Raw genomic sequence first — 10,000 nt, forward strand, 5'->3', positions numbered from 1 at the left:
ATATTATTGCCTTTTTATTCCCTGTCTCCTAATTTTTTTCACAGCCCTATTTTGGGTGTAGGACGGACTGTAGGAATATTGTCCTGCCTTTACCCTCAGTGGGACGAAAAGTTGTCCTGTTAATCTTAGCTGGACATTGTAATATACTTTATCATGGTTAGCAATAAGTACCCGCTTGCTGATTATTTTCCAAGCTGTTTATATGATTTCGTTTGTCTATTTATAGTTATTAGCCGTATTACAAATCTCTCTCTCTCTCTCTCTCTCTCTCTCTCTCTCTCTCTCTCGTGCCGATCACAAACCAATATTGTTCAAGACGCCCAAAGGAAAGTTGTGCAATTAATTGAACACAATGATTTTACGGTAACAAATGCTAATTGGTGTGGAAAGAGAGTGTGTATAGTATGTATGTATGTATGTATATATGTATGTATATATATATATATATATATATATATATATATATATATATATATATATATATAGTATTACTATCCAAGTTACAACCCTAGTTGGAAAAGCAAGATGCTATAAGCCCAAGGGCTAAAATAGAGAAAAATAGCCCAGTGAGGAAAGGAAATAAGGAAATAAATAAATGGTGAGATCAAATTAAGAATAAATCATTCTAAAATCAGTAACAACGTCAAAATAGATATGTCATATATAAACTATAAAAACTTAATAGTTTATATATATATATATATATATATATATATATATATATATATATATATATATATTCATCCTAATATCTGGATTCTCTCTATACCTCTGGATCAGAGACCCAAGGGGGAATCAACTCAAAGATAATAGCTTCTGATCGGCTGGGGAATCGAACCCGGGCCCAAGAAACGGAGGTTCCATTGACCCAGCTGAGTTGTCAAGTCAATAAAACCTAAGTTTCTTGGGTCCAGCTTCGATTCCCCGGCAGACCAGAAGCTATTACCTTTCAGTTGATTCCCCCTTGGGTCTCTGACCCCGAGGTATAGAGAAAATCCAGATATTAGGAGGAGTATAATATATGGCTTATATGAATATAGACAGTTCCATCATGATTATCAGTTACTGGCCAAGGGATTTAATGAGAAAAGCAGTCATATAAGGAAAGGAAATATAGAATATGATGGTATGTGAATGGATATGGAAGCAATGAATGTACTGAGGGGGATTTGAAGGAAGTACAAGGTAGGGAGATGAACTTTTGCTATACAGATTATTATTATTATTATTATTAAATGCTAAGCTACAACCCTAATTGGAAAAGCAGGATGCTATAAGCCCAGGGGCTCCAACAGGGAAAATAGCCCAGTGAAGAAAGGAAACGAAGAAAAATTAAATATTTTAAGAAGAGCAACAACATTAAAATAAATATTTCCTATATAAACTATAAAAACTTTAACAAAACAAGAGGAAGAGAATTAAAATAGACTAGTGTGCCAGTATCACCCTCAAGCAAGAGAACTCTAACCCAAGACAGTGGAAGACCATGGTACAGAGGTTATGGCCCTACCCAAGATTAGAGAACAATGGTTTGAATTTGGAGTGACCTTCTGATAACATTTGGATTGTAAAATTTAACAGCAAATTCCAGTCACTGGGAGCTGAGAAGTCATTCGGTAATGTCATAAATATTTGTTTAGTTTCGAGTAATATTAAGAATAACATTATGAGTCCCTAGAGATTGCAAAAGCAGCAGGGAACGGAAGGGAAAACGATGTATTGACGAACTAAGACATTTTGAGTGTAAGACCGAGAACATTATATATATATATATATATATATATATATATATATATATATATATATATATACTGTATATAATGCATATATATATATAATATATAAAAATATATATATACACATATATACACACACACACACATATATATATATATATATATATATATATATATATATATATATATATATATATATATATATATATATATATATATATATATATATATATATATATATATATATATATATATATGTATATATGTATATATAAAATCTGTTTATAAAGACCGCAAAAGAAAAGGGGAATGAAGAGAAGACGATGGATTGACGGACCAAGAAAATTTGAATGTAAAAACGAGAACAAATATATATCCGTTTATAAATGACATCCTTTAACAGGTAAAATTCCAAAACTCGTATAGAAAGACCATAAACAGACGAGTGGAAGGACATGACTGAGGCCTTTGTCCTGCAATGGACAAGTTACAATTGATGATGGATGTAATATACAGTTAAAAGGCACTAAAAGAGTTCGAAGGCACAGGCCTACATGGCTGAGGGCTAAGAAGCATGAAGTAGATAATGAATGGAGAAGTACTGGATTAAAAGCTCAAGATAGAGACGACTGGCGAAATCTAACCGAGGCCCTTTGCGTCAATAGGCGTAGGAGGAGATGATGATGATAGTTAAAATCATCATTTAAAAACCATACAAATGTTTATGTTAACTATTTACGCTTTGAAAAATATATAAACTAAAAAATGGGAAATTAAATCATTCAAAACATCACCTGAATATGATCGAGTCATTTACCACCGCAAGGAATTCGGTTTAAGAATCCTACCAAGGTGGGAGTATAAGATCCTTACCAGGATTCATAACTGAGGTTTAGAAGTATCCAGATACTATACAGTATTCTAGAAGTTTTATTCGAGCTGTGGCCAGACTGTGGAATACTCTTTTTAATCAGACAGTAGATATTTTGGAATTTCACAAACTCAAACTTGCAGCGAATGTTTTTATGTTGAACAGGGTGACATACTCGTAAGTTTCTCTTCGAAGTTTATATATGACAGATCTATTTCAATGTTGTTATTAATATTAAAACATTTGATACTAATTATTCATCACTTCTCATATAATTTATTTCCTTTCCTCACTGGGCTATTTTCCCCTGTTGGAGCCCTTGGGCTTATATCCTCCAACAAACCCAGCATTTAAAATGCTCTTTCTAAGCAAACCTAATATTTTCACTGGGCCACAAAAAGTTAAAATTTGGTTGGACATCAAGATGAAATTAAGGGAGCAGGAACGGAGTTAAGGGAGTAATTTGAAAATTGAGTACAGTTTAAAGGCCACTCAAGAATGGCAGAAGCAAGGGACAGTGACATTGCCCTAAAGATTATAGATACATATAATCAGCTCTCAAACACCTCTTCACCCAAGCTACCAGGGAGAACCAGGCAATGACTGCTGATCATTCAGCAGGTAGACCTACAAGCTTCCCAAAACTCACATTGCCAGCTCAGAAGGATGGTGAGCTTGCAGACACTACGAGAAACTATCGAGTTTGAGCGGGCCTAGTAGAACAGCCAGGCTGGGATGTGTCCAATAGGTCAGAAAGGGCGATGCAGAGACCCTTTAATAAGTCTACAATGTACAGCGTGACTACAAGAACTCCTACGGGAAATAATATGAGATATCTAATAAATAAATGAAATTATTCTCTACTTGAAATGAATTCGAAAAAAATAATACTAACAGCAAAACCTCTCAAAGTCACTTAAAGAATAAAGTGTATGAAGGTGACAATATTCTCCCAACCTCTCTCTGGGTGATGGGGCTAACATGCAGCTTGACGTCTATACGGCCAGACTAAGAATTATAGACACAACTAATATAATTTACTGTATTGTAAAATCTAAGACCAAAGATCAGGCACGGATACATACAAGTTCATGCAGAAAGCAAAATATAACCTAACTTTTTTTAAATAATTCGTAAATCACGGCAGACCATTCGCGTTTTGAAAAATAAGTTGAAAAAAAAGAGAGAAAAATAGTAAAAACGTATTGTATTTCTGGCAATTACCCTTATATATATATATATATATATATATATATATATATATATATATATATATATATATATATATATATATGTGTGTGTGTGTGTGTGGTGTGTGTGTGTTTAATATTATCATTATTATGGCAATTACCCATATATATATATATATATATATATATATATATATATTATATATATATATATATATATATATATATATATATATATATATATATATATATATATATATATATATATATATATTATATATATATATATATATATATATATATATATATATATATATATATAATGTGTGTGTTTAATATTATTATTACTTGCTAAGCTATAACTCTACTTGGAAAAGCAGAATGCTATAAGCCCAAGGGCTCCAACAGGGAAAATAGTACAGTGAGACAGCGAGGGAAGGAAAAAAGGAAAACAAAACATTTTAAGATTAACAACATTAAAATAAATATCGCCTATATAAACTATAAAAAAATAGAGTGTACCCTCAAACAAGAGAACTCTAACCCGAAACAGTGTCTTGGATTAGAGTTCTCTTGCTTGAGGGTACACATGGGCAGACTATTCTATTTGTTTCCTTTCCTCGCAGGGCTATTTTCCCTGCGGGCGCCCTTAGGCTAAATAGCATCCTGCTTTTCCAACTAGGGTTGTAGCTTAGCAAGTAATAATAATAATAATAATAATTATAAAATAATTTGAGAGAGAGAGAGAGAGAGAGAGAGAGAGAGAGAGAGAGAGAGAGAGAGAGAGAGAGAGAGAGAGAGAGAGAGAGATTCGTATTATGGCCAATAAACACAAACTAAATCACGTAAAAATATATATAAAAAAGATAAAATAATCAACAAGCAGATGCAGTATTTATGAAAATGATAAAACACTATTAAATCCTGCTAAGATTAACAGGATATCCTTACAACCCACTGTGGGTTAGAGCGATTTAAACCTTTATCATAAAATATAAACCAAAATGATCTTCAAAACTCGGTAATGTAGCTCCCATAACAACATATTTGTTCCCAGATATTCATAATAACTACTGGATTATCAATAAAATGAGTTTTTATTTATAATAAAATCAACCAGATCGAGTACATCTGTTTCCTTATACGAAAGTGTTTTATCCGATCCAGTTAATACAACAGAATGATTTAATAACGTTTCTCTGTAATCATTAAACTGATGTAAAATTATTATAAACGGTAAATAAAGAGCAAATCATTTTATTACCATAACGTTGCACGTTGGAGACCTTGGTCGTCTGCTAGCAAGGCAGGAGAGCGCTTACGACACGTCCGCTCCTCACTACACCCTAAGAGCAACTAGTTCAAGTTCGACTGGAGGAGTATGGTATGGAGTCTGGACCAACCGGACCAAGTCGACCAGCTGACTCGGCCGCGCAACTCCACCTCCTCCAACACCCAGCCCCCAACACCATCACCAACAGTCTCTCTCCACCACTGTTGTCTCCAACACCAACAATGCCTTCGCTTACGCAGAGCTCCCGCCTTCCTACCCGCCTCCCTGGGTCCCCAAGGCGGCCTCCCACCCCACCCGACCACCCTCTCTTGGCTCATAGCCAAACCTATTATTTCTCGTTTATTTTTTTTTCTATTTCTTTTGCTCAGCCGCGCACACGTTTAGCTATTTATATTTCAATAAATCTTTTGTTTTGATACATTATTCTTCGCATTCCTTTCTACGATTTCCTCACAAATGCAGAAACATGACTGATATAATTTCTGCTTCTATAGCATGTGATAGAAGTTAGGTTTGAATGAATTGCTAGCCCAATGAGAGATTAGTTCAACCTGAGTTCAACTGGGCCCCACAAGGCACTAGAAGTGTTTTAAAAACGCAGGCCTACATGGCTGAGGAATAAGAAGCGTAAAAGATGTTAAATAGAGATACTGATTTTTTTTTAAACTCAATAGAGACACGACTGGTAAAATCTAGGTGTATATGACATATATACAAGGTGGAAATTCAAAACTTGCAACGAACATTTGTATAATAAACGGACATAAATCTCTTTTTGTAGTTTAAATATATCAGATTTATTTTAATGTTGTTACTGATTTTAGAATGTTATTTTGACTAGAGATTACGCCTCTTGTATTTTATGTATTTCCTCACTTCCTTTCCTCACTGGACTATTTTTCCCTGTTGGAGCCCTTGGGCTTATAGAGTCTTGCCTTATGATTTCAAAATGGCAATACAAGACTATACAGCAAGAACCCACAAGACACCAGAAAGACTGAAAATATTAAGGCTATCAAGAAGAAACTGAAGACACTCTTGTTTTCTAAGTGCTTCGATAATGTGGACTTGGGAATTAACGAGCAATATACGATGTGAAATGCTGAATGTCTTGGAATGTGTACGATAAAATGATTTACGAAAAAGGTCTTCTAGAGAGTAGGGTTCCCCTACAGTATAGGGCCAGAAAAGCAGTCATTAAAGTAATTATTATTATTATTATTATTATTATTATTATTACTAGCTAAGCTACAACCCTACTTACAATAGCAAGATGCTTAAGTCCAAGGGCTCCCAACACAGAAAAATAGCCCAGTGCGGAAAGAAAATAAGGAAATCAAAACGATATGAGAAATAATGAAAAATTGAAATAAAATGTTTAAAAAAAAAACAGTAACATCAAAACAGATATTTCATAAGTAAAACTATAAAAATCATAACACAATGGCAAACAGTCAACGCATTTTGAAAGGCAAATTGGTAGGACGGGAGAAGATACAATTAAAGCAGAAAGCTAAAAAGTGGGTGGAGCTAGGGGACGAAGGAAGGATGCGTGATCATTATCAAATCTGTTTTGATGTTAATGTTTTTATATTTCTTTTCAATTGCTTATTATTTCTCATATCATTTATTTGTTTCCTTATTTCCTTTCTTCACTGGGCTTTTTTTCCCTGTTGGAGCCCTTGGGCCTATAACACCTTGCTTTTCCAACTAGGGTTGTAGCTTGGCTAATAATAATAATAATAATAATAATGATAATAATAATACTCCAGAAACATTAACATAAGTTAAAGAGATGATTTAAAATGTTAATTACAAATCATAAGGACAACAAATAGATTTAACTTGTGTGGAAGTTGTTAGTATACTATTAACAGAAGTATGGGACGAAGCCACGTCATTGTTATCTTAAGCAAATATTTTTTTTTTCTAAAATTAAACTAAAAATAAGGTGATTTTCCATGGAATTAAGAACTACGTATAATAAAGAACATTAATTTGGGTCGATATTATTATAATAATAATAATAATAATAATAATAATAATAATAATAATAATAATAATAAAATGTAATCATTTCCATCTTTTTGCATAAGTTAATCCCTGCAAGTTTCATTACGATTAAAATTGTGGCCAGGAAGCCGTTCACTCACTCACTCACTCACTCACACACGCGGGGGCCAAAACAGAACCTCCTACCAACTTCGTTGGCGGAGGTAATAATAATAATAATAATAATAATAATAATAATAATAATAATAAATAGAAGGGAAAGTTGTCTAAGAAAAATGACACATAGACCATGTACTGAGACTTTAAATATTAGCCAGGGAGTATTTAAGATCGATATGTATATATTTGTTTTATTAGCTTAATAAATAAACTTTAATTTCAGGTTTCTAGATAAACTAATTACTGTTAATTTTGGTTGCTATGCCAAGGTGTTACCTATCTCAGAGAGAGAGAGAGAGAGAGAGAGAGAGAGAGAGAGAGAGAGAGAGAGAGAGAGAGAGAGAGAGAGAGAGGAATATATGATTAAAACGAAGTTTAAAGATTTAACGCCACTCATGAATAGCAGAGACAAGGGGACAGTGACATTGCTGTATCAAGCAGGACAATGTCCTAGAGACTGACCATATATACATATGATCAGCGACCAAACCCTCTCTCTACACAAGCTAGGACCAAGGAGGGCCAGGCAAGGGCTACAGGTGACTCAGCAGATATAGGCTCCCCTAAACCACCTGTCCTTAGCTCACAAGGATGGTGAGGTTGCAGCGACCAAAGAAAAATTAATTAAACAATGAAACGAGAATAAAGTCAAAATTTGTCAATTCTGTCGAGATTCTAATAATGGAAAAATGAGAAGAGCAAAAAGAACCTTCCCAAAACCCCCAAACGCAGGGAACAGGTACAGCAGCTACTGAAGAACAAGAAATGAACAACAACTTAATTTGTACCAACACCACGTATCAAACAGATAGCCTTACAACCGAGAGAGAGAGAGAGAGAGAGAGAGAGAGAGAGAGAGAGAGAGAGAGAGAGAGAGAGAGAGAGAGAGAGAGAATGGTCAATGGTATACAACCTGACAAGTCCACCTTAATCGATAATAAATCAAATAAATCGACCAGTAAATCCAGACATCCCACAGGGCTGAAGATATTAAGACTTTCAAGAGGAAACTTGAGACTTTCTTGTTCTCTAAGTGTTTCGATAATGTGGATTTGATAATGTGGAATACGCTGTGTGATACTCTAAATACTCAAGAATGTATATGACAAGCAAATCTTGTTGGTTATATATATATATATATATATATATATATATATATATATATATATATATATATATATCTATATATATATAGATATATATATATATATATATATATATATATATATATATATATATATACACAGAGAGAGAGAGAGAGAGAGAGAGAGAGAGAGAGAGAGAGAGAGAGAGAGAGAGAGAGAGAGAGAGAATAAATGAATATTCAATTAAAACCATAAAAGCAAAGATATTATAAAAGTTAAATGGCTTGCAGAACACCAGCTTCTGAAATAGATCAGACAGGGAAACAAAAATAAAGGAGGGATGAATTAATAGAAGTGTGAAAGACCATTCCACCACCGGTGGAGATTTCTGAGGCCTAAAATGAACGCTATAATAAGAGGTTGATAAAAGAGGTTGAGGATACAGAATGCAGAAGGACACCGCTAAGAGTTGAAAGGTCACATATGAGTAACGAACATAGGATAGCTCAATGCACTGTCGCCCAGTGTTTTAAGCACAGCCGAGCCTTTCTCCACCCAAGATCGGACCAGGAGGGAGAAGACAATGGCTCTCAATGACTTACAAGGTAGACCAATGGGGTTTCCATACCCCCAAAAAGATAAGGAGGACACTCATTTTTATTATTATTATTTGCTAGGCTGCAACCCTAGTTGGAAAAGCAGAATGCTATAAGCCCAGGGGCTCCAACAGGGAAAACAGCCCAGTGAGGAAAGGAAACAAGAAAAAATTAATTGTTTTAAGAACAACAACAATACTAAAATAAATATTTTCTATATAAACTATGAAAACTTTAACAAAACAAGAGGAGGAAAAACAAGAGAGAACAGTGTGCCCGAGTGTACCCTCAAGCAAGAGAACTCTAACCCAAGGCAGTGAAAGACCATGGTACAGAGGTTATGGCACTACCCAAGACTAGAGAACAATGGTTTGATTTCGGAGTGTCCTTCTCCTGGATATGGTGCCGTGAGCTTTGGGCAAAATGAGGATCACTGATGTTTTGTGAACAGCATACATTAAATACCGGATATATATATATATATATATATATATATATATATATATATATATATATATATATATATATATATATATATATATATAAAAGGAGAAAACACAGGATGGTCTATTTTTTAGAATGGACATCTGTGGCCATTGACATTAATTATTTTGACTTAGGAGAAATGAATATTTTTACATGATACGTCAGCGGTGAATGAGGTTTTTAAATGATAAAACTGAATATATTCCATCTTTTCCCTGTTCAAAGTAACTACAGACTACAGTGGCAATTTATCGATTTAGAATGTTCGAATTTCATTCATTTGATATAAGGTAAGTGAAGGATAGAAATAGAATCTAAAGAAATGGAAGACACTCGAATAAAAAGTTCAACTACAAGAATAAACTAAGTATTAACTTACCATTGAGCTTTCATCAACTGAGGCCAGAAGCTTCATGACTGACACTTGACATGAGGGATGGTGGGTGGAAGGGTGTGTCACTCAACTCTTCCCGGGGAGACCATCCTTCCCCGCTCCCTGGGGCAACGCTGGAACACAAAAGAGAATTTGATGAGGAGATGTTTACACAGAAATATTTTGGCAAGGGAAGT

General features: G+C 34.1%; 1 protein-coding gene across 26 annotated transcripts in view; it reads right to left on the minus strand.

Annotated features, from left to right (window-relative positions):
• LOC137637197 (uncharacterized) overlaps positions 1–10,000 on the minus strand; it is a 76,219-nt gene that overhangs the window by 24,245 nt on the left and 41,974 nt on the right. For 9 of the 26 annotated variants that reach the window (XR_011043472.1, XR_011043465.1, XR_011043456.1 and 6 more), the window contains one exon: positions 9,810–9,937. The exons of 13 other annotated variants lie outside the window; for them this stretch is intronic. The gene's annotated coding sequence lies outside the window, so the exon portion shown is untranslated. Of the gene's footprint in view, positions 1–5,061; positions 5,205–9,809; positions 9,938–10,000 lie in introns of those variants that run through there. 4 more of the 26 variants (XR_011043468.1, XR_011043451.1, XR_011043471.1 and 1 more) reach the window with 3 other exon arrangements.

The sequence above is a fragment of the Palaemon carinicauda genome, unplaced genomic scaffold, assembly GCF_036898095.1.
Source record: "Palaemon carinicauda isolate YSFRI2023 unplaced genomic scaffold, ASM3689809v2 scaffold579, whole genome shotgun sequence".
In the NCBI taxonomy this organism is placed as follows: Eukaryota; Metazoa; Arthropoda; class Malacostraca; order Decapoda; family Palaemonidae; genus Palaemon; species Palaemon carinicauda.